Here is a 24614-nt window from a genome sequence, read left to right on the forward strand (position 1 = left end):
GTGATCAGGGTTGGAGAATGAGATGAATTTTGTGGAAAACAAGTTCAACATTAAGATGATAATCAAGAAGTTGCATACATCATGTCCACTTGCAGCTTATTGGTTACATCTTAGTTTCATTACCATACTTAGCTGCAAGAAAGGGTAGAAAATGTAGCTTCTAGCTCATGTACTTAGCAAAACAAGAATGGTTTTATTACTAAAAAGGAAGGCATGGAGAATAGATATTGAGGGATAGTTAGCAATGTTTACAACACCACAGATCCAAGTTTCAATTGAATTTGAGTTTATCATTGAGGCTCAGCCATTACTAAAGATATGATAAGCCCACCAGGGACATTTTATTTTGTATATAAAGGACAAAGGAATCTTCTGGGGGAAAAATCACACTAAGAGCAGAGATGGTGGGCAGGAAAATTTTGTCTCAGTAACAACCTCTCAGTTGGAGAGAAGAAATGATACTATATACAGTGTGATATCATTTGAATATGTTCCATACTCCAGATCTTCATGCACTCATTCCTAAATCCTTGTGGGAAAAATTATGAAAAACACTGAAATAGATATTTTCATGGAAATATCTTGTGTTTGTTAGCTTTTTGTCACTGTAACAAAAATACTTGAGAAGAACAACATAAAGGAGAAAATATTTATTTTGTCTCATGACTTCAGAGGGTTAGTCACTAGTCCGCTGGCTACACTGTTTCTGGGCCCATAGTGAGGCAGAGCTTGGTAGGAACACAATGCAGAGGAAAGTGGTTCACCTCATGGCAGCCAGGAAGCAGAGAAAGGAACCAGGGATGAGATATAGTTCCCTCAACATCCCAGTAATTCACTCGGCTATCAGTGGATTAATCCACTGATGAGATTAGAAATCTCATGATCCAATCCCTTCCCAAAGGCCCCATTTCTGAACACTACTGCAATGGAGACCAAGCCATCAACACATGAGCCTTTAGGGGACAATCCAGGTACAAATCATAATACCTTTTAAGAAATAAGGATATCACATACAACTAAGTATGACACCACAAGTTAAAGGTACATGCTTCTTTTGTCTGATTACATATCCTATCATGGGGGTAGAAACTTCATTACCCATATATTGTGTTTTATTTCAAATAATTTTTATGTATAATAATTAAATATATATATATATATATATATATATATATATATATATATATGTATATATATATAATTTTAGTTCTATATAAAATCTGTATATATACCAAACTGCACAAACACACACACACACACACACACACACACACATTCAGTTTTCTAGGTACTTTATTCAAAGTGTGTATGATTTTATTTGATCCACAGAACCATTACATAAGTTAGTTCCCTTTGTTAGCTGTTAAGAAGCTGAGACTCAGAGAAATTATTAGGAATTTGGCTAAGGTAAAAAACTAGCAAGTCAAAAGCCAGGATTTAACTTACATCCCTCTCAACTGCATAGTCTTCATTTGATAACACTGTGCTGCACAAAATCATGGGAAAAAAAATTAAAAAAAATAAAGGTGAGGGGAGCTCAATGTCCTTATAAAGTAGGAGAGAGGGAAGAGTAGAGAAATGGCCTATTTAAAAAAAATTCTAGTGCAGTATGACCTAGAGAAACACAAATTAACCTGGAAATTATGCATTTAATGGTAAATGCAGTGAACTATTATAGCATCACCATGGAGTTCTGCAAAGAATACTGTTCAAACACATGGAGACTAATTGACGGTTCTTACTTACAATGATAAATAGCAGGAACTAAAGCATTTCCTAGACTATAACCCATTTCAAAAGGGACAAACCAATGCCTATTTTAATAGGGTATATTTTAATGAATAGATATGGAATCATTGAAAAACTTTAAAGCTTTGTTCAGCATGCACAATACATTTTCTAATACATAGATATCTTTCTCAATAAATTCAGTGTCTAGTATATTTGAGGGTTTGTTTTGATATTTTTTCTGTGTGACATTTTCAATATTAATGTGCAAGTGCAATTTAATTTTTCTTTCAATATGTAATCTGATTTATGCTTGTGTGTGTGGGGGGGTGGTTCTGGCAATAAACCTACTATCTTGCACATGCTAGGCAAGTGTTCTTCCACAGAGTTACATCCTTAGCCCCTAAATAGGTAATTTTTTAAAATTCATTTTATTTTTGGAAATGAGAGTTTATTAAAACTGTTTTAAATGTATCATTCATGGTCATTATTGTCTGCACTATATTTGAATGAATTTTATATTTTAATTTTTGATATAGTTATGCTTATTATTGAGACTTTTAAAATTATGTTTTTGTATATCACTAATTGTAAGCTTGCTATTTTTGTTACAAAGTTGACATCTAAAAAGTAATTTCAATTACAAATATACCTTCAATTACTTGGTAGAATTTATTTTGATGCAAAATTTGATATATGAACCTTTTGTCCCCTCAGGAAATCATCTATTCCATAAAGTTAAATCTATCTTTAACATCTCTTTTTTTTTCTCTATTATTTTTGTGTATTTATTTTGAAAGAGACATGTAGTTTCTAAAAAAATATATCAGTCATAAAATGATACTACAAAATTGAAATATAATCTATGAAATGAAATGAAAAAATTCCCTAAATATTCATCTGGTTTTTCTGTAGCACTGGTAGGTCACTTTCCTTACATGGATCTTAGTTTCATACAGATAAAAGCCTGGACTAAAGACTCATCTGATTTTCTAGGAATTAAAAAGTCATTTGATATTAGGTGGACTAATACCTTCTGTTTCTCACTCCAGATCCGTATTTCACTCTCATATATGTATGAGGGTATTTTCTAGAGTTTTTGATTGAGTTTAGCCAAAGGAGTGTCCTGGAAGGAAGTATGAAGTGGAGTACAGCAGTTAATATATTTGTCTCCCCCATTTAGTCCTTTGCGGGCAGAGATTTTGCCATAGTTGGGCAGCAACCTCCCTGTGTCCCTGTCTACTTCAGGCCTAGGGGAATGGACATGCACCATATTGTAATAGACCTAAGGTACTAAACTCCCTTGATTTTGTCAATTGAAAGAGATATTTTTCCTATTAAATTCAAATTCCCAGTTTGCGTGTGCCATGTGTTTTCTGCAATGATCCTATGTACAAAAAGGGTGACTTGATGCTTTCTCTGGATCTGAAGATTTACCTTAAGAATGGTGCTGTTCTAGTGTTTTTGTCTGCTTTGAGGATAGAAGAAGGGAGTAATGTCAGAGAAAGCAATTGAAGAGCAGTAAATTAGAGAGAAAAAGATCTATCTAACTAAATTATTTGAACCTAATGATAATATTATTATGAAAATAATGCAGGCTGATATTTACAAATATTGGGCTCCAAGGGACATGTGGCTATGTTTGCACCGCCCTCCTATTGAAATAGAAAAAATAAAAGAGCTGTGTAGCAAGTTTTCATTAAGTTAAATAGTCTTGTTATAAACTGGATATGCTGTGATTAATCACACCTAATTTTGAAATATTGAAACATACTTAATTTAAAGAAAATGTGAAACTAGTAAGAGTAGTTTCATTATTGTTTTAACTTTCTTACTTGACAAAACAAAGAACTGATGGCCTTATGATTGTCCTCTTTAAAAGAATGTTTTAGTCTGTGAATTCCATGGGTATGAAAAGTACTGTAGAAAGCTTCCATCTTTCCAGGAAATTCAGCATTGCATTTTTCTGAGGCAGAGAACTAGATAGGATAGTTTAATAGCCAGGATTTTTAACTTCCTTCTCTGAGTCATTTGGGACTGAAAACACAAGAAGTGTGAATCACAGGTTCCTCTGCCTTGTTAACAAGTGTCTGTGATTTCTATGTATATCTTTATTTCCAGGCTATAGAAACAGTGGGAGGCCTATATTTTTGTTTTATATCTATCTTCTTCATTTGTAATATGAAAGTTACAAAAAAAGGTGTTGTACAGCATTTTATCAATGTTCATTCCAACCCTCAGCAGGAACTACAAAATTTTTAGAGCTCACATATCTTTGCTATGACTAAATCCCCCATCAACACATTTGATGGTTCTCCTGGTGGACTCTGTGGTGATTGAATATTCTGAATATTCTACTCCACCCTGTTCCTTTCTCCCATTCTCCTTCCTAACTTTCTAGTCCACATGGAAAATTTGTTCCTAAACAAAACAAGTTATTTTCGCCAGTCATCCAAGGATATTAGCAAAAGGGGATGTTCCAGTCTACCATCCTACATTCCTACAAAAAGCTATAGAGTATCACATTTGGAAATACCTCTTGATTGTATCACAATTTTGTCTCCTGGAGGTTATGAATCCTATGTTGTGGCACCCTAAAAATATGGGAGGAGTATTTTAATCCTTAGAAACATCTCTCAAAAAAAATAAATAATTTTCTCACATGTGGTAGAGGTATAATTTTTCAATGATTTTCAGATATGATTTTGATATGGAGTGACTTTTTATATTTAAATATATTCTCAATCACTTCATAGTAAATATTAGCAATGCTCTTATAAGTGACCTCATAATTTTCTTTGAAAAAAGAGATTTTGCATAAAAAGGCTATCATGATTCCTTGTTAAGTGTGTATATATATATATATATATATATAAAATAAACTCACACAAGAACAGGGGTTATCTCCAGGGTCAAGTTAAAGATGATATACATTTTTCATTTTACTCATGTAATATTGTTTGAAATTTTTACAATGATTATGTATTATTTGTATTGGATGAGTTCCCAGAGAAGTGGGTGCATGCGTCACAAACTAATAATAGGTGAATGCAATGCATTCTGACTAGCATTGGAATGAGGGAAATAAAAGGGAATGACTTCTGTGGCACATACAATGGATTAGGCACAATTCTAAGGGCTTTAAATATATTTATTCCATTATCATTCCCATTTTACACACTGAGTCCTGAAAAGTTAAGTCATTTGCATAAGATGACATAACTAGAATGTGATAGAATTTTAAATCAGTAACTTTTACATCCATGTTCTTTGTTGTTAGGTTTTGAAAAGGACAAACTTAATCAACTCTGGGGATAGGGAATGTTGGTTTAAGTGGTCAGACAGAGAGCAGAGTACCCCCAGGACTCAACATTCCCATCTGTTTCTCCTTTCTGCCCTTTGACTTCTGAATAAATTGCTACTCAGAGGAAATTCCCTGTTTCATTCCCTATAGATGCTATGGATAAATAAAAAGTCAAATACTTCTATATCCATCATTTTATTCACAATTTACTATAATCTTATGGGGAATGAAGTATTTCTAATTTACAGATGGAGAATCTAAGAGGTAAAGTTACTCATAGAGGTAAAATTACTTGTCCAAGTCTGAACAACTACTTTTGTTTTGAAATCTAGGTATTTTGACTTTAGAGCAATTTTTTCTCTATTACATAATGACATCTTGGAGAATTTTTTTTTATTGTAACAGTGTTTTCAGCTCCCAGACCCCCTTCTCATGCACTCCAATGGTGTTCCAGATAATTTCTGGTTTGACTCATCTCAGCCTTTCCACCTATCCCTGCCTGACTCACATCTATTCTTACATGGTTGTGACAAAATTTTCAGTTCCAAATGTAAAAACTAAGAGTAGCATTTTCTCCCTTCTAAACAAGTAGACCTTTATTCAGAAAGCACAGGTTGGCCAGAAGTAAATAAAACAAAGTCAAGTTTTAGAGTGACCTCTTGTCTAGACTAGAGAGGATAAAAAAATAAAAGCTTCTTTCATTTAGGAAGAATATAGAAAAGGTTGGTGAACATCACTTCTAGCCTTCTGAAGATCTCAAAAGATCTGGGTCTGTCCTCTTTGGTTGTAGAAGACATCCCAATGGAAGGTTCTAGCAGGAATAGCAATATTGTCTGATACTTGAAATATATCCTGTCACTTCAGGATTCCATATACAGAAGGCCCTGAGCATAGTCATAGCTCTTATCAAGAGCTCAAGTATTCCATACCTAGCTTTCTCAGGCAATGGTAATTCACCAGTGCTTTTCAAATACATTGCTAAAAGTCACTCTTACATTTCAAGTGTAATATTTGGGCCCCAAACTGCTGCATTTATAATCAAGTTGTTTTGGTCTGCTTTTCATTTAAGGATTCAAATCTTTAAAGAAACACTCTGGTAACTAAAGGAAGAAACTCTCATTTAAAAATGTCATTTGGTTGGGGTTCTAAAGTCCACAAAGAGGACTTGCCCCCAAATAATCACAGTTATATGGCCACTCCACACAATAATCTAGGAAGACCCTCGTTATACCTGTTATACCCACATGCCTTATCTCTAGTGCTAAATGACTGGAGCTGTTGAACCTAACCATTGTTTAATTTTGAGTTGATTAACCCTACAATGAGCAATTACTGACCCAGCTCCTACCTTTTGGAGACATCATAAACAAGCTTGTATGCTAGTAAAGACCTGCATAAAATAGGAAGAATACAGAGAGATTACCTGAGAAGGAAAAGCTGGAAGGATGTGTTATGGTAACTGTATGTTTGAATTTAATATTTGGAGAGTGGAGCAGTTCTGGGTGATTACAATAGCTAGAGAGGATGAGAAGAAATGGAGGACAAACTCACTGCCAATGAGGTAATCAAAGGACCAAGAGTCCACAATATTAATTGGGTCATCTTTCACAGTGCCAAAATCATCCACATGATGGATATCAATAAGGAAGTTAGAAGGTCATAGCAAAGAAAAAAAACCAGAGGGCAGTATACTCAGATGACAGGACTCTAATGCTAGGAATGAGTCCCTCCCACTCCCATGAGGATTGAGAAGCAAATGAATGCAAATGACTCAATAAATGATGGCTCTCCAGCTCATCCCCAGTATTTGGGGGATTAGAACTATCTTCATTGCCATTCCAGGTATTTTCTTATTCCCAACCTTGCCTAGCCATATTCCTCACTGACTCCTCATGCTTGCCCCAACAGATATTAGAAGACTGGTCATTCTAAGGACTCTAATATGATTTCTTGCAGAGGAATAAGACTGAGCATTATTTGTAATTACATTTGGAAATGTATGTGTATGGGCCTGGAAGAAACCAAACAATGCCAACTTGGAAGCTACCTTGGATGCCAGAAATCTGGAAAGCCCCATTTCTGTGTAATTGCTTGAGGTTATCTTATGCCAACAAAGTCAATATCTATATCAGTGTTAAGAAACTAGTGGGGCTTATTACCCTAATCTGTACTGGAAGAACAAACCCTAAAGTGGACAACAACTACTAACTATAGGGTGATTTGCATGGACTGGGCCTATGCTAGCCACTCCCACCTGCAGAGCTTTGGTTCAAAGATACCCACATGGAAAATATTAACACAAAATAAAAGTGTCTGCAAAGAGGAGATGAAAGCCTTGGCTGGCTTCACTTCAGAGTGAAGCTTCCATCAGCTTGTTCCAGGCTGCAGCTGGCACTGCTGGAAGTAACAAGAAAAAGATGAATACAATTCAACAGCAATTTACTGCATTTGAAAGTCCTGTGCCATGTATAGTGCTGCACACTGTAAGCAACAGAAAAAAGGAATAAGTTGACATCCTTGAATATAAGAAGACATGGAAGAGACAGTCACCTACCAATCTTAATCAAATAGCCATGGACAAACACTATAATGAGAGAGACCTAAACTATTTTGAGTGCTGAGGAGGAAGGGCTGACTTACAGCTGGAGGAATCCAAGGTTATATAAAGAAGGCAGCAGTTGACCTAGCCTTGGAAGAATGAATTGGGTTTACTCACATATGTATGACATACAGAGAAAAATGCATAGACATATTGAAGGAGACAGGAAATGAAGAATACAAGATATGTACTGATGGTAATGGGAGAAGATGAGGATAGAAACTGATACTAATAGTATTTGTGGATCACTTATTATATGTCAGGAATAATGTTTAGTTGAATATGTATTAATTTATTTAATCCTCACTATAACCCTGGGAGACAGGTTAATATTATCATCTTCATCTCCATTTGTTAGTTCAGAAAATGAGGTCTAAAATAGTTAAGAATCTTACTCAATATCCCACAGACAGCAGGAGATAAAATAAATATTCAAACCCAAGAAGTTTGGATACAGAATGATCCCATTCTCTCAAACTCTATATTACCTTTCAACAAAAACTGCAAGAAGATCGTAAAGGACATTGGATGCCAGGGTAAGAACTTGAAGCTCTATCTTGTAGGGTTTTGTTTGATTTCAGTGTCTATAACTCACTAGCTGAATTACCTTGGGAAAACTACTTTATCTGAACAATTGTTTCTGAATAAGTAAAATGGAGATAATAAAACATACTTCAGTAATAATATGACATAAAGAACATATTGCACAGTTGGACTTGAAATAGCAAATATAGCTACTATTATTCACAGTAAAATTAGAATAGGAGGAAAGGGGCATTCCAGGATGAAGGAATAAACTGAAGTTTTCTGATATTTCTAGGATATGGGCTATGATATATTGTAATAAAGATAAGGAACAAATTTGAGGACCAGCCCTGAATTATTTGTCTTTCATTCTATGTATTAAAAAGTATCCATTAAGTAGAATAAATTTTAAAAGGGCATGTATGAGAGGTGGTAGGGAAACACATAGTCATAAATGACACAAAACAAGTACTTGCTATATGTTTTCCTGGGCTATGAACTCTTAGTTATACAGAGACAAAGCCCCTAGATTCTAACTAGTAGGGGTGATAAGATAGGGACCCAATCTTAGTTCAAAAAAGTGAAATAATGAGAATGTAATGTAAAGTAGTACAAGTACTTATTATATGATCCCTAAATTCCATTTCTAAGTATTTAACATAGATAATTAACCTTTAATTCACACAAACATTTATACTAATGTTTACATAAGCTCTACTTAAAATCACCAAGTGGGAAAAACCAAAACAACAAATATCCATCAATGGTTTAATGGATAAACCAACTGTGATATATCCATTCCATGAGACACTGCTCAGAAATAGAAACTTCCACACAACTCATACATACAGCAGTCTGAATCAATTTTTAGACTGGAGAAGTATCACAAGGACATCATCTCTGTCTTCAGACCTTCCAAGGATTCTCACAGGGCAAATGGAACAGTCAAGATCTGAGAGACATAAGAAGCTACATGAACCAAGAAGAAATTTCAACTCTTATGACAAAGGACTTTTATTCACAGACATCACTAAATTGAATAGGATATCTCAAGTCACAGTAACTATCTTGCAAGCAGAAGTTGTGCAAAGAGAAGATTCTTTAATGTTACTGTGAAATGAAATTTCTACATCAAATGGAACTATGGTTCTCAGTCTCAAGTGTGCAGTGCATCAGTGTCACCTAGGGTACTAGAATCAAATCCCTAGGTTTCCAATCCCAGACTTCAATTGAGATGCAGATCCTCAGAATGGGTATCTCAAACAAAATCTCCCAAATGTTTCTCATTCTATTTTGGGCAGCAGCCTGTTGAGGTTGGCTGATTAATACTTGGTGAGGCCAGTGGTAAAGAGTGCAAGGAGTACTGCATTGGTAGTTAAATGGAATGGGCTCCTGTCCTACTTCTGGCCCTGGCTTCATAAAATTTTGCAAATCCCTTAAACTGTTTGACCCCAGCATCTTCCCCTATACCCAATTTGTATCATGATGAATGCTCTTACAACTTCCTTTTTATCAATGGAACTTTTCCTTTCTTCAGACAAAATCTTACAAAAAACTATGACATTAACATTTGAACCAAATGCTGAACCGTTATGTTTGTGATTATGTCTGTTTGTGTATGGGTTGGGGTGAGTTGCTACTAACCATGCCTACTTAAACCCCTGGAAGTTCCATTGTAGGATTGGAAAGTTGCTGCTTTGGGATCTACCAGGCACTTGGGTTCTAATAACTGAGTGAACTCAGTTTTTGTGATCATCATGTCCAAGTCCCTAAACCTGCCTCCTAATTGGCACCTGCATTTGCCCTGCTGTCTCCCTCTATCCTGCCTACACTACCAACAGGTGAATACTGTAGCCCCATAAGATGCCTGATCAAGGCTTTCTCTTTTCACACTTGCCAAGTTACCAGGCCCTCTTTACTCCCCAATGGTTTCCATACACCGTACATGTTCCATTAGCCCATTTCCAGTCCTCATAACACCCCTGTCCCAGCCAGCCTATCTGGGGCTAAAGCAAGGTGTGGGCTAGAAATATTCTTGAACAAGGCTTTATAAAGCCTCCCCAAACCCTCTTGACCCAGGCTTGTTTACCCAACTGTTTTTCAAGTCTGCCTTATCACTGAACTGCTTCAGATGATTTTTCCATGTAAGGCAGACCAAGAGCCCTATGGATCAGCCCATGCTTATTTCTCTAGCCTTATCTCCAGCTTTCTCTGGGGCATGATTTTGCTATTGTCTGAGGACTAGCTGTACAGGGGTTGAATCCATTCACGTTGACAGAATTCAGTAAAGAGTCCTTTGTGCCTTAGAATTGTCTGCTGGGCCTGTGTGATAAAATAAGAGTTGAAGGCGATTTGGAACCAGAGAGACCATGGGAATAATAACAACAAACATCACTTATTTAGCCTCTCCTGTTTGATGGCCAATTTCCTGTTCATTGCTTTATTTAATCCTCACATTACCCTGTAAAGTCAGCACTATTAGTACCTCCATTTTCCAGATGAGGAAATTCAGACTCGCAGCAGTTAACCTGCTGAGCTGTAAATAAAGAGTTTCAGATTATGGGCCAATGCTCTGGTGATTACAGAAGCAGTATGTTTGAACTTAAGGATACATATAAATAGAGGTTACTCTGCCTTTCTAGAGATGGACACAAAGTCCTGGGAGGGTACCTAATAGTTAACTCCCTATGGTGCTGTGCACATGTTATCACTTAGTCCTCCTCTTGCCTGGTGGCAACTTTCTTCTTCTGATATCTACAAATCTGCAAGATGGGAAACTCTACTGCTTAGCTACGCAGGATCCATAAAAAAGAAAAAAATACCAATATAAATAATGACATTGTGCTTTTCCCAAGAAAATAAGGAAATCAATAGTCCCTGAGGTGGGAGATAGGTCAAATTAGATACTCATTTCTCAAACTTGAGAATATCATTGTCCCCAGAGAACAATGCACATGCAAATCCCTAACTAACCTCTAAACCCAAGAATCTTATCCACAATATCTGGCCATAAAACTCAGAAATATGAATGTGGAATACATTCTTAAAGTGATTCATGTACAGAAATTTTCTGGATTGTCTTGCCTACAGTGCATAGTGAAAACAAATAGCCTTTCAAGTCTCTCATAATTTTGAGATTCTTACATTAAGTACTGATACATATGGCATGCAATATAAGTACTGTGGTCAAATCAGAAATAAAAGAGAGGAATTTCAGTGCTAATACAAATGAATTAACAGTTATGGCCTCATGTGGATAAGTCATACTTATTCTGGGTCTTAAAGTAGAGACAAAAATTTCATAGTATTGAAGACATAAATGGTACTCTGAATAAGAGAGGTTGGAGGAGCAATGTCTCAAAGACATAAATTACTACAGTTTTTGTGTGTTTTAATGTGTGGTCAAAGGGCTGAGATTAAGGAAGCTAGTCTCCTTGAGGCAAACAGTTGGAGATAACATTGGTAGACGAGGGCCAAATAAATAAAATGGGCACTGGCTACAACCCATATGACAGGATTGAGAAACAAATAGGGGTAGTGTTAGTCAAGCTTTTATCGCTATGATAAAACACCCAAGGAAATCAAAGTAAAGGAATAAAGATTTAATTTACTCAGGTTTCAGAAAGTTTAGTCCAAACCAGGGTAGGTGGTGCATGCCTGTGATTCCAGTGCTTCAGTAGGGTGTGGCAGGAAGATCTCAAACTTGAGGCCAGCTTGGGCAACTTCGTGAGGCTCTGTCTCAACATAGAAAATTAAAAAAGAACTGGGGGTGTATTTAATGAGTAAAATATCCCTAGGTTCAATCCCCAGTACCCATGCCCCCCAAAATGAAATTTCCATCTGTAGTCACTATGGGCTTGTGGTGAAGAAGAACATCATGGTGGGGAACTTGTGATAGAGGAGGGATGCTTACTACATGTTGACCAACAAGGTAAAAGAGAGAAGTGGATGGTGGGGGCCAGGGACATGATAGACCCTTCAAGGACATACCTCCAGTGGCTTACTAGTTCCCACCTCCTGAAGATTCTATCACCCCCCCCATAAGGCCATCAATTTATGAATCCATTAATGGATGAATCCACTGACGAGGTGAAAGCACTCATGATCCAATAACTTCCTTATGGCCAATTTTCTGAACATTGGTGCAGTGGGGATCAAAGCTTCAACCCATGGACTTTTGGGGGACATTCCAGATCCAAACCAAAACAAAGTCATAGTAAGTTCTGATGCATGGAAGAAAAGAAGATTGGAGGCAAAAAATTCCTAATCCTTTTTGTTTGGGATGTATTGTAAAAAAATGAACATCAATATTTTATATGTGTGCAGAGATGTGTGTAAAAGAAACCAAACTTCCTTCAAAACAACTTTTGGCAGTATTGGGAATAAAACCCAGGGATATGGCAAGCATTTAACCACTAAGCTACAGCCCTGAATCACAAACAATTTTTATTAAAGACCAATATGATGCATTATGGCATATAAAACATTGATATAAGTGGAATATATGCACATACATATTAATAAGTCAACACATATATGTAAGTACATGTATATAATTACTGATTCTGTGCATGTATGTGTGTATATGTGTGTGTATGCACACTATTTAAGTATGTACACTACTGATTCCAATCTACCCACTAAATTAGTTTTATGCCTTCTTAGTGGGTTATTAATCACAGTTTGAAAAACTGTTCCTTTTCATGGAATCTTTCTGTAGTTTTGATTTGCATTTCTCTAATTGCTAGAGATGTTGAACACTTTTAATATATTTGTTGACCATTCATATTTCTTCTTCTGTGAAGTCCCTGTTTAGTTCCTTTGCCCATTTATCAATTAGATTATTATTTATTTTTGGTGTTAAGTATTTTTTGAGTTCTTTGTATATCCTGGAGACTAATGCTCTATGTGAGGTACATTCATCTCACTTCAATAAGAATGGCAATTATCAAGAACGGAAGTAACAATAAATGTTAGCAAAGAGGTAGGAAAAAAAAGTCCACTCATACATTGCTGGTGGGACTACAAATTGATGCAAACAATATGCAAAACAGTATGGAGATTCCTTAGAAAACCTGCAATTAAATCATCATTTGATCCACCTATCCTACTCCTTGATCCATACCTAAAGGACTTAAAATCAGCATACTACAGTGATGTGGCCACATCAATATTTATGGCAGCTCAATTCACAACAGCCAAGCTAGGGAAACAAACTATGAGCCTTTCAACAGATAAATGGATAAAGAAAAGGTGGTATGTTTACACAATATATATAACTCCACTATGTAGAAGAATAAAACATGGCATTTGCCATTAAATGGATGGAACTGGAGAACATCATGCTAAGTGAAATAACCCAAACCCAAATAACCAAAGGTCAAAAGGTCTCTACTATATGTGACTGTCTACAAACAACAAGGAAAGGAATAACCTTAGAAGTTCATTGGGTCAACACATGGACCTTTGGGGGACCAAAGGAGAATGAAGGGAAGGGAGGAGAGATGGGAATAGAAATGACTGTAGAATGAATTGGACATAACTTTCCCATGTTCATATACGTGACCAATGAAAGTCCACATCCTGTAGAACCACAAGAATAGGATCCTAATTAGAATAAGTAATACTCCATTTGTGTGTAATATGTCAAAATACATTGTACTGTCATGTAAATCTACAAAGAACAAATTTTTAAAAAGAAACAGTTGTTGAAAGAAAATGATAATTTCCTCCTTCCCTGTTTACTTAGTCAGATTTACTCAGTCCCTGATAAGCGACTATGAACTGGACTAATGGAAATGCTTCAGAAAAACCACAGGCATTGTATTTTACTTTAAAATTTTTCTAAATATATCTAAAGGGCATTTTAAACCATTGTAATAAAGTATTATTCAAAAGAAAATATATTAATGTGTAATGTGTTAAATTTGAACTCTTTTGAAAACCAGTTATTCATTGACTTGGACTGCAAGATGTTTTTCATGCAGACTTTGAAATTCATATCCTGGAATGTCTTCACTTTATATTTAAAGTTTTTGTTCAGGAAGGTACTCGTTTTGTCATAGTCCTTCATTGATTTCAGTCTGTATGTACCCATTCAAATGGACAATCAAACTTCAGTCTCATTTGTTTTGTGCCTTCATTTCTTGGTACATGATAGTCACATGAACGATATCAGAATGCACAACATGTTGCATTGAGATAGTAGTATATTATGGATAGTTTAATTGTGATGTTTTAAGTGCAGTGTGTGTAACTTTTATATTTATTACTCACTGTCTTAACTGGTGTTTCTCAGAGATTTCAGTAACCTTGTTAAATACACTTCAATGAACCAATAAAATAAATATATTTGGGTTTGTGTTATTGATTCTATTTGTTATGATAATAAAGAATTATAATATTTTCTAACTTTGAAAAGAAGTTTTATACTTGTATAAAAGAAGTTGTATGGACAATTTGTCAATCTACTATAAACCTCTGAAGCGTCTCCCTCTATAGCATACTAGATTAGAATTGCCCATGTAAGAAGCAGTTTCATTGAAAACCAGGACCTGCCATTTGGAGCATTTGCTATTGTGACTATGGTTATGCTACAAAGCAAATGTTTTCAGGTAACTATGGATTTTTAAAGCAGCTGAAGTTCTTTAAGTGGAGCTGAAGAATTTGTACTTAATACCCTTTACACACCATTTTGAAATGTGCATTGTGCCCCCTGTTGCTGTCTTTCAAATTATCTGAATTCCAAATATATTGCATTACTTTAGTTTTCTGTGCTTTGGGATCTCAAAACCTTCCTTCAACATTACCTAACCTTTGGAATACAGTGTACTTTTAGTCTCACCTTTCCTTTGCAGGGAGCTGAAGCAATGTTAAATTACTTAGCAGAGTCAACCTAAGCTTATTTGAAATCTCTGTTTGTTTTGTTTCTCCAGAGCATGTCTATTTCCAAGAGGCTGCAAAAAGTCCTTTTTCTTGACTTTTCAATTGCTTGGGAAATAGTCTTTCACACTAGCAGTCATTCAATGGTTACAACTTAGTTTCAGCTATTCTTAATAGTGAATGATTCTTGTTTTGTGCTTAGCTATCCATCATGTTAAGCCTCAGTCACTGTTGCCACTGAGTCACTGGTACCTAGCACAGCATAGACAGGACAGGTGCTCCATAATCGTTGTTGAAATGATAAAAAAAATATAATCTTGTCCATTAAGACATCTTTTACTCTTCTGAAATTCATTCCTTATGTCTCTGAGATCCCATGCACTTTGTCCATGTGTTTAATAAAGTTATTCTTACACCATATATTTATATTTATATGTCCATTTATATGTCTCATGATGTATAGTTATCCAATTATATGCCCATTTTGCACATTAAATTGAAATTTCCTTGAAGAAAATAATGTTCTTTTTTGCTTTGGACTCTGTGGTGTCTAGCACAGTGCCAGTTAGAGTAGGCAGTGTCTTTGTTGGAGAAATATGTCAACAAAAGTACAGACAAAGAAAAACACTAAATTTGAACATGCACAACATTTCAGGAATTTACAAGCCATCTATGGAACTTCTCAAAATCTGCAGTCATTAATTATCTTTCTTCTTTTTTCATTTGTTCATTCATTCATACATTCGTTCCACAAATATTTAATTAATCATCTTCTTTGTGCCAGGTGATGTTTTATGACCTAATTTATAATGTGTTTTGATACAAAGATCCTACACCCTCAGAGCTTTCATTTTAGTGATAAAGATAAAAAATTGAAGTTAAATTGTGATATATTCTATAGAAAAAAGTTATGGTGGGATAAGAAATAGTGATTAGGCAAAAGAATCCAAAAAGGCTTCTGTGAGATGATATTTAAAGAGAGAACTGTGAAAGATTTATGATGCCAATATGTGCCTGTGGAATGGAATGGTTAAATTGTGAAATGAGAGTTGTAAATGGGAATAACAGGGGAAAATAAATAAACAAATGGGTGAATAAATAAACAAAAGCAAGAAAGAAGCTTTTCATAGAGCATTGATAACAGGCACAGTAAATTAAAAAATATGAACTTACTCAATCTTTATCTTAAAAATATTTTTAATGGAAGTTGTAGCTGTCCAGGCAAGAGAGGAAAATTATTTATGACACAGAAAATAATTCTTGATTATATTCTGCTTTGAATTGTTTTGTTGTTGCATGAGTAGCAATCTTATTTTCTAAACTAGTTTTAACAAACTCAAAGGAAGAGTATGGATTTAAATATTCTCCATAGTGCCAAGGATTTTAATTTCTCACCACATTGAATGTGTGCTCTCAAGATGCATGGGTGCTTATCTTTTTTATTCACTGGTGTACTATCTGCACCTAGAGTAGAGTTTGACACATACTAAGTGTGGAATACATTCTTTTTGTTGTTCTTTTTAGTTGTACATAACAGTGAGTTTTGTTTGGACATAATTATAAAAGCATGGAATATAATGTGTTCTAATTCGGTCCCCAGTACTTTCATTTTCCCTCCACTCCTCCCAGCCCCATTTTCTTTACTCTAGTCATCTTTCTTCTATGTACTTATATATTTTTAAATTAATGTCTTATGGATATACATGATGGTGAGATTCACTGTGGTATATATATATATATATATATATATATATATATATATATATATATATATATATATATTCATCCATACATACATACATACATATACACATAGGAAAGTTACATCAGATTCAATCCACTGTTCTTCCTTCATCCAATCCCTCCTTCCTCCCCCTCAATCTCCTTCACCTAGTTCACCGATATTCTTCTATATTGATAGAACTCCCCTACCCCCTCCTCTTGTGGCCCTGTTATTTTATATTAGCTTCTGCATAACAGAAAAAAAATTCAACCTTTCACTTTTGGAGTCTAATTTTATTTAATTTAGCATGATAACCTCCAGTTCCATTCATTTCCAAGTAAATTCCATAATTTCATTCTTCTTTATTGCTGAGTAATACTCCATTGTGTGTATATATACAACTTTTTTTCTATCCTTTCATCCGTTGAAGAACACCTAGATTAGTTCCATAGTTTGGCTATTATGAATTGTACTGCTATAAATGTTGATGTGAATATATCCCAATAGTGTGCTGATTTGGGGTATTTTGGATATATACTGAAGAGTGGGATAGCGGGGTCATGTGGTTGTTCCATCTCTAGGTTTTGAGGAATCTCATACAGCTTTCCAGGGTGGTTATGCTAATTTGCAATTCCAATACCAATGTATGAGTATACCTTTCCCCCCACATCCTTGTCAACAGTATATTATTTGTATTCTTGATAATTGCCATTCTGACTGAAGTGAGAGAGATTAAATCTCAATCTAGTGAAGAAGAACTCAGAAAATGGAAATATCTGCCATGTTTCTGGATAGGCAAAATCAATATTATCAAAATTTCCATGCTACCAAAAGCACTATACAGATTTAATGCAATTCCTTTAAAGATCTCAATGACATTTTTTCACAGAAATAGCAAAAAATCATGAAATTCCTTTTGAAAAATAAGAGGCCCAGAATAGGCAAAGCAATCCTTAGCAAGAAAATGATGCAGGAGACATCTTAATACCAGACTTAAATTATATTACATAGCTATAGTAACAAAACCAGCATGGTGTCAGCACCAAAACAGACGTGAAGACCAACGGAACAGAAACACAGAGATAAACTCACATAAATGTAGTTACCTCATACTAGACCAAGGTGTCAAAAAGCATACATTGGAGAAAAGATAGCCTCTTCAGCAAATTATGGTGTAAAAAATGGAAATTCATATTAGTAAAATAAATTTGAACTTCTATACCTCACCCTCAACAAAACTCAACCCTAAGTGAATTAAAGATCTAAGCAATAGACCAGAGACCCTGTGCTTACTAGAAGAAAAAGTAGATCTAACTCTCCAGCATGTCAGCATGAGAACCAAATTCCTCAACAAGATTCCTAAAGCACAAGAAGTAAAATCAAGAATCAATAAATGGGATGGTATCTAGCTGAAAAGCTTCTTCACAGCAAAACAAACAGTCAAGGACATATACAGAGATCCTACAGATTAGGCAAAATTCTTCACCACCAGTACCTCAGATAAGGCATTAATTTCTAGGATATACAAAAAACTCAAAAAACTTAACAACAACAAAAAGCAAATAACCTAATCCCTAAATGGGCAAAGGAACTGAACAGACACTTCACAGAAGACAAAAATATAAATGGCCAAAAATATACGAAAAAAATGTTCAACATCTCTATCTATTAGAGAAATGCTAATTAAAACCACACTGAAATTCCATCTTCAGTCAGAATGGCAATTATCAAGAATACAACTAACAATAATGTTGGTGAGGATATCAGGAGAAAGGTACTCTCATAAATTTTTGGTAGGACTACAAATTTGTGCTACCACTATGTAAAAAAGTATGGAGATTCCTCAAAAAAGTTGAAATGGAACCCCCATTTGACCCAGATATCCCACTCCTGGGTCTATACCCAAGGGACTTAAAAACAGCATACTACCGTGACACATGGATGTCCATGTTTATAGCAGCTCAACTCACAGTAGCCAAACTATGGAAACAACTTAGGTGCTCTTCAATGAATAAATGAATAAAAATATGCAGTATATACACAATGGAATATTAGCCATAAAGAAGAATGGAATTATGGCATTTACAGTTAAATGGATGGAACTGGAAAATATCATGCTGAATGAAATAAGCCAATCTCAAAGAATCAAAGTCTGAATGTTCTCTCTGATTTGTGAATTTTAGCCTGAAACAAGGGAGGTACAAGAGGGGAATTTAAAAAAATCAACTGGACTAGAGAAAGGGGAATGTAGGGAAGGAAGTGTGGAGGAGAATAGGGAATAGAATTAATTGGAAATAACTTTATGAGCCATGAACTTGTATACATGACCAGGCTAACTCTATATCATGTATGACCACAAGAGTGGGAACTTAAATAGAATAATTTATAATTTATGTATATATATTCTGCCAAAATACATTCTACTGTCATGTATAACTAAAAATAAGAAATAAAAATATTTGTAAAAAGTAGAGATAAACAGAAAAAAATCCCACCATAAAATTCCACCAAAAAATCTCACCATAAAATCCCACCAAAAAAATCCCAACCACTTTAGGTTGGTGTATTTCTTTTTAGTGTTTTTCTTTATTCAAAGATATATATGAGCATGGACTGCATAGTTTAAAATCAGGAGTATTTGGAATCATTTCATATAACAGTTTGCTGATCACAGCTCTCTTCATATGGTGTGTTCACTTTTGATTCTATAAGCTGACATAAATTTCTAGGGGACAGTTAACCTCATAATAAAGCTATTGCAACTCGCTGATTCTTTAAAAAAAAGCAATCTCAATGTAGTTTTGATTTGTATTTTCCTATTGGTTGTCCATATATATTTCTTTTTTTGAGAAGTGTCTGTTTAGTTCTTTTGCCCATTTAGTAAGTGTATTATTTTTGCTGTTCAGTTTTTTGAGTTCTTTATATAGTCTGGATAGTAATGACCTGAGAAGTAGTTGTCAAAGATCATCTCTCATTCTATAGGCTCCGTTTTCACATTTTTAATACTTGATAAATTAATTAAGCTTTTTGATAATAGGATTTGCTTCAAATTTCTCTCTCTTCTCTCAAAGATTTCTACAGAGGCTGGAAAATAGAAGGTGCTTATCAAGTGAATTTGTCTTATTTGCCCACACTTTTCTTTGGTTGACATTATTTTTTAAATTATTAATGTTTAATATCTTTCAGTTGTAGGAAGTCTAACTATACAGAACTTTCACCTTGCACCAAACATTCTGGAATTCATTCTTTAATAAGAACTGTCTGTGTCTCCAACCTGGGACTTCCACTGATCTGCTATAAACTCTCATGGATTGTCTCATGATAATTAATGGGAGATGGGAGTTGTAGTATTCCATGCAAGAGAGGAAAACTACTTCATACTCTACAGAGTTCATATAGACCTAAAATCATAAAGCTAATTGGTGATGCTCCATTGCTTGTTAGAGCTTAAGCTCTGACCATTGCCTATTTCATTTCTGAAAACTCCATTCAATATGAGGGAAGTCCACTAGAGGGTATATGATATAACCCAGGTTGGTACGTGTAATCCTGAAATTAATTAATTTGTTTATTCCCATATTATCTTACTTCCTCTGATTATAGTTGAGGAATATAGGCATGGAGAAAGAATGAACTTCTCTGAGGTCATATCAACATGCAAATGACATAATTGATATTAGAGCCTCTGTCTTCTGAAAATGTCGGTATTTCAAAAAGTAGGTTACAGAGGACTTACCTGGTTATGGAACCACAAGTAATGTTTGAAGAATCAAGTTTTTCTTGGGCTGGTTGCTTGAACTCAAATGTCCTTTTCAGTGATTTACCTTTCTCAATCCCCCTCTGGATTTCTAAAGGGGAGCCTCCCATATCTGACTCACTTCTGTATTTTCAGAAGGAAATAATTTTTTGATGAATGAATATTCAATTAACCAAATTATATTAACTTGCTTTCCATATTTGTTCATAATCTAAGATATTTTATTCTAGAAGATGCAAGATGGCAAATTACAACAGGCTGTATTCCTTGTCTCTCTGTGACTTGGGATTCAAGCAGAGGAAATACTGTTTCTCTGTGAGGCAGCTGTCAATGCCCATCTATCCCCTGCCCTTCATCCCCCATTTGTCTGTAGCAATAACACACTGTCTGCCAATATATCACCTGCCTTTTGAGAACAGATCGTTTGCTGACTGCCACTTATCATCTGCCATTTGTTCCATTTACCTGCCTCTTATCTGCCCATCACCTGCCTTTCACCTACCCATCTCCCACGGCCCAAAGTCCACCCGCCCTGCAGACCTTCTGCAGACTGCCAGCAGATAGCATGCTGCCTGCTGCCCACTGCCCACGGCTGCCTGGAAGTTCATTGTCACAGTACCCACATGTTTGTTTACATGCAGCCACCGCTATCTTGGGACACCTGCCAGGGCCTGCAGGTTTGCTGCTGCCACCACTGCCATCTAGGGGAGCAGTGGCCTCAGTCTTGGGACACCAGCCAGGGCTTGGAGACCTGGTTGCACCTGAGATCTTCCTGCTGGGTGTGCTAGTGGCCACCATCTGGCTGCCTCTTTGCAGTGACCTCCTTTGTGACTGCATCCTTAGTGATCTCTCTACAAGTTAAAATGGCATTGAAATCTTGGGATTGCAACAAGGCAGAGCCTGAGAAAGCTGAAGGTGAGGTCTGTCAGATTGCAGCTGAATTTGTATGGGTCAGTCTAGGTCTGGCAAGCCTGTGGAAATTTGGAGACTACATGTAGTTCCCTGGGGGTGGAGGGGTGGAGAAACTGGGGAAAACTGGGCTCTCTCTAGCTCATCACACTCTTACTATAAACTATAAACTTTTACTTCGATTTTCTCTGCTTCTCCCTCATAAGCATCACATCTTATACTACTTCTGTTCCCTTATTATCAATTATTTAAAATAGTAAACCCTTTTACCAAACTGAAGTGCATGAGGATTAAAGGTGCCAGCTACAATGGGTGGGAAGACTTGAAGAGAGTGTGAGAGTATCTTTCTATTGGCTTGCCCTCCCAGAGAACATGGCACTCACCAGACTGGAGCTACCAAATTCAGACAACCCCACCTATCAGCAGAGAAGGGAATCTGAGAAAATTTTTGAAACCAAACAGAAGCAATCATTCAATTTTCCATGGAGACTTTCCTTTTTATTTCCTCTTTGCTCTCTCTCACACATCTCTACTATCTGTAAATCCAAATATTTTTCATGCATCAATTTATTGATAAATGGGATGTCTGAATAATATATTACATTTTTTGTGTATTCTTATATTTTTACTTTTTTTAAGCCTCTACATATTTTTTCTCTCGCCTATCTGTCTTCCTGGATTCCCCTTCTCACTACATTTTTAAAAATATTTTTTATTTGTAGATGGACATAATACTTTTATTTTGTTTATTTAATTTTCTTATGTAGTGTTGGGGATTGAACCCAATGCCTCACACATGCTAGGCAAGTGCTCCAGCACTGAGCCACAGCTCCAGTCCTCACTTCTATAGTACTAACAACCAGCCTCTATTACTATAAAATTTTACCTCTATCTTCTTTCCTTCTCCCTCATAAACATCACACTCTTACTATAAACTTTTACTTCTATTTTCTCTCCTTCTCCCTCATAAACATCACATCTTACACTACTTCTGTTCCCTCATTATCAATTATTTGAACTGGTAAACCCTTTTAGCAAATTTACTTCTTATATTGTAGACAATAATTGAACACATCATTTCTGTTTATTGTGACAAACCTGTAAAAGCCTTAATAGGAGCTATTTGGTTTAAAGTTGTATATTGTTTGCATTGGGTGCTGTTAATATTGGTCTCCCCCTTAAAGGACAGATACTGGAAACCTTCAGAAACATTATATGACTTCAGGGTAGAAACTGTACTGCCTCAGATCCATAACACTAGGTGGGAAGACACACAAACAACATGAAAATACAAGGGAACAAAATGCCTCAACAAACCAAGATGTTTCAACAATAGAATCCACAGACAAAACAGTAGAGAATATGTCATAAAAGGAATTTAGAAGGTCCATAGTTAGGCTGATCTTTGAAACGAAAGATGATATTGGAGAGAAAATACAGGAAGTGAAAGATCACTTCAATAAAGAGGCAGAGATTATAAACAGGAGTCAAGCAGAAATCTTCAAAATGAAAGAAACTATAAATCAAATTAAAAACTCAATGGATAGTATCACCAACAGAATAGACAACTTAGAAGACAAAACCTCAGGCCACAAAGACAAAATATACACTCTTGAGAATAAAATTGACTTCACAGAGAAGATGATAAGAAACCATAAATAAAACTTTGAAGAAATATGGTATGACATGAAAAGATTAAATTTAATAATTATTGGGATAGACTAAGGAGCAGAGATACAACACAAAAGAATGCACAATCTTTTCAATGCCATAATATTAAAAAATTTCCCAAATTTAAAGAATGAAACGGAAAATCAACTATAAGAGGCTTATATGACCCCAAGTGTACAAAATTACAACAGATCCACATCAAAGCACATTATAATGAGAGTGACTAACATACAGAGTAAGTATGCAACTTTAAAGACTGTTAGAGGGAAAAAATCGAATTACATATAGGGGGAAACAGATTAAGATTTCAGCTGATTTCTCAACTCAGATCCTCAATGCCAGGAGGTCCTGGAATAACATATATCAAGCTCTGAAAGAAAGTGGATGCCAACTGAGAATTTTATTTATTTATTTATTTATTTATTTGGTGCTGGGGATTTAACCCAGGGCGTTGTGCATGTGAGGCAAGCATTCTACAAACTGAGCTATATCTCTAGCCCTCAACTGAGACTTCTATATTGCTGGGAGCCATCAGCCAAGTAGGTAAGACAATTTCCTTGCCAGCATACCCCCATGTTTCTTTAGTGGAAGGACTCATGGAAATAGGACATTTTGCAGCTACATTGCATGTAAGGTGACCTTGCTCAAGGACCAGGGTGGATCCGTGTTTAGGGTGTTCCCGGTTTAGCATAATACGAGATTAGGGTGTTCCCCATTTAGAATAGGGCATATCCTGCTGCCTGAGTTCCTCTTGAGTTCTTAGGGTCAGAGAGTATGTTTTGGGAGACAGAAGCCCAGTGGAGGTGTGAATTTGGGCAGAGAACGTGAATTTCCCCAGAACGTGTTTGTAGACGGCCGGTGTGAGATCGGGAATAAAGAATTGCTGTTTGAATCTACAAGCTGTGTGGTGGCTCGTGATTTTGTGCCCAGCCAGAGACTGCGGCACTATATCCACAAAAATTAAGCTTCATATTTTAAGAGGAAATAAACACCTTCCATGATAAACAAAAGAATTTAGAACTATAAAGTCTGCAGTACAGAACATTCTCAGCAAAATATTCCATAAAGACAAAATGAAGAATAAATGAAAATCAGAAAAGGGAGGACCTACACTAAAATAAAGGTCAATCAAAGGAGAAACTAAGTCATGTTAAAAAACAAAAATAAACCAAAATGTCCAGGGATACAATTATAACTCAACAATAACCCTGAATGTTAATGTCCTAAAATCATCAATCAAAAGACAAAGACTATCAAATTGGATTTAAAAAAAGACCAACAATATGCTGTCTTCAAGAGACACCTCCTAGGAAAAGACATTAACAGACTGAAGGTGAAAGTTTGGAAAAAAAAAACAAAACATATCACTCACATGGAATGAGTAAACAAGCAGGAGTTTCTATTCTTATATCAGATAAAGTGACTTCAAACTAAAGTTAGTCAGAAGGGCATTTCATACTGCTTAAGGGAGTCATACATCAACAAGACATAACAATTGTAAATATATATGCCCCAA

General features: G+C 35.6%; 1 pseudogene; it reads right to left on the reverse strand.

Moving 5' to 3' along the window:
- The window catches only part of LOC143638544 (ATP-dependent RNA helicase DDX19B-like), a 59864-nt pseudogene extending 38509 nt beyond the window's left edge, over nt 1-21355 (reverse strand).
- Nucleotides 21356-24614: the final 3259 nt, after the last annotated feature.

The sequence above is a fragment of the Callospermophilus lateralis genome, chromosome X, assembly GCF_048772815.1.
Source record: "Callospermophilus lateralis isolate mCalLat2 chromosome X, mCalLat2.hap1, whole genome shotgun sequence".
Taxonomy (NCBI): Eukaryota; Metazoa; Chordata; class Mammalia; order Rodentia; family Sciuridae; genus Callospermophilus; species Callospermophilus lateralis.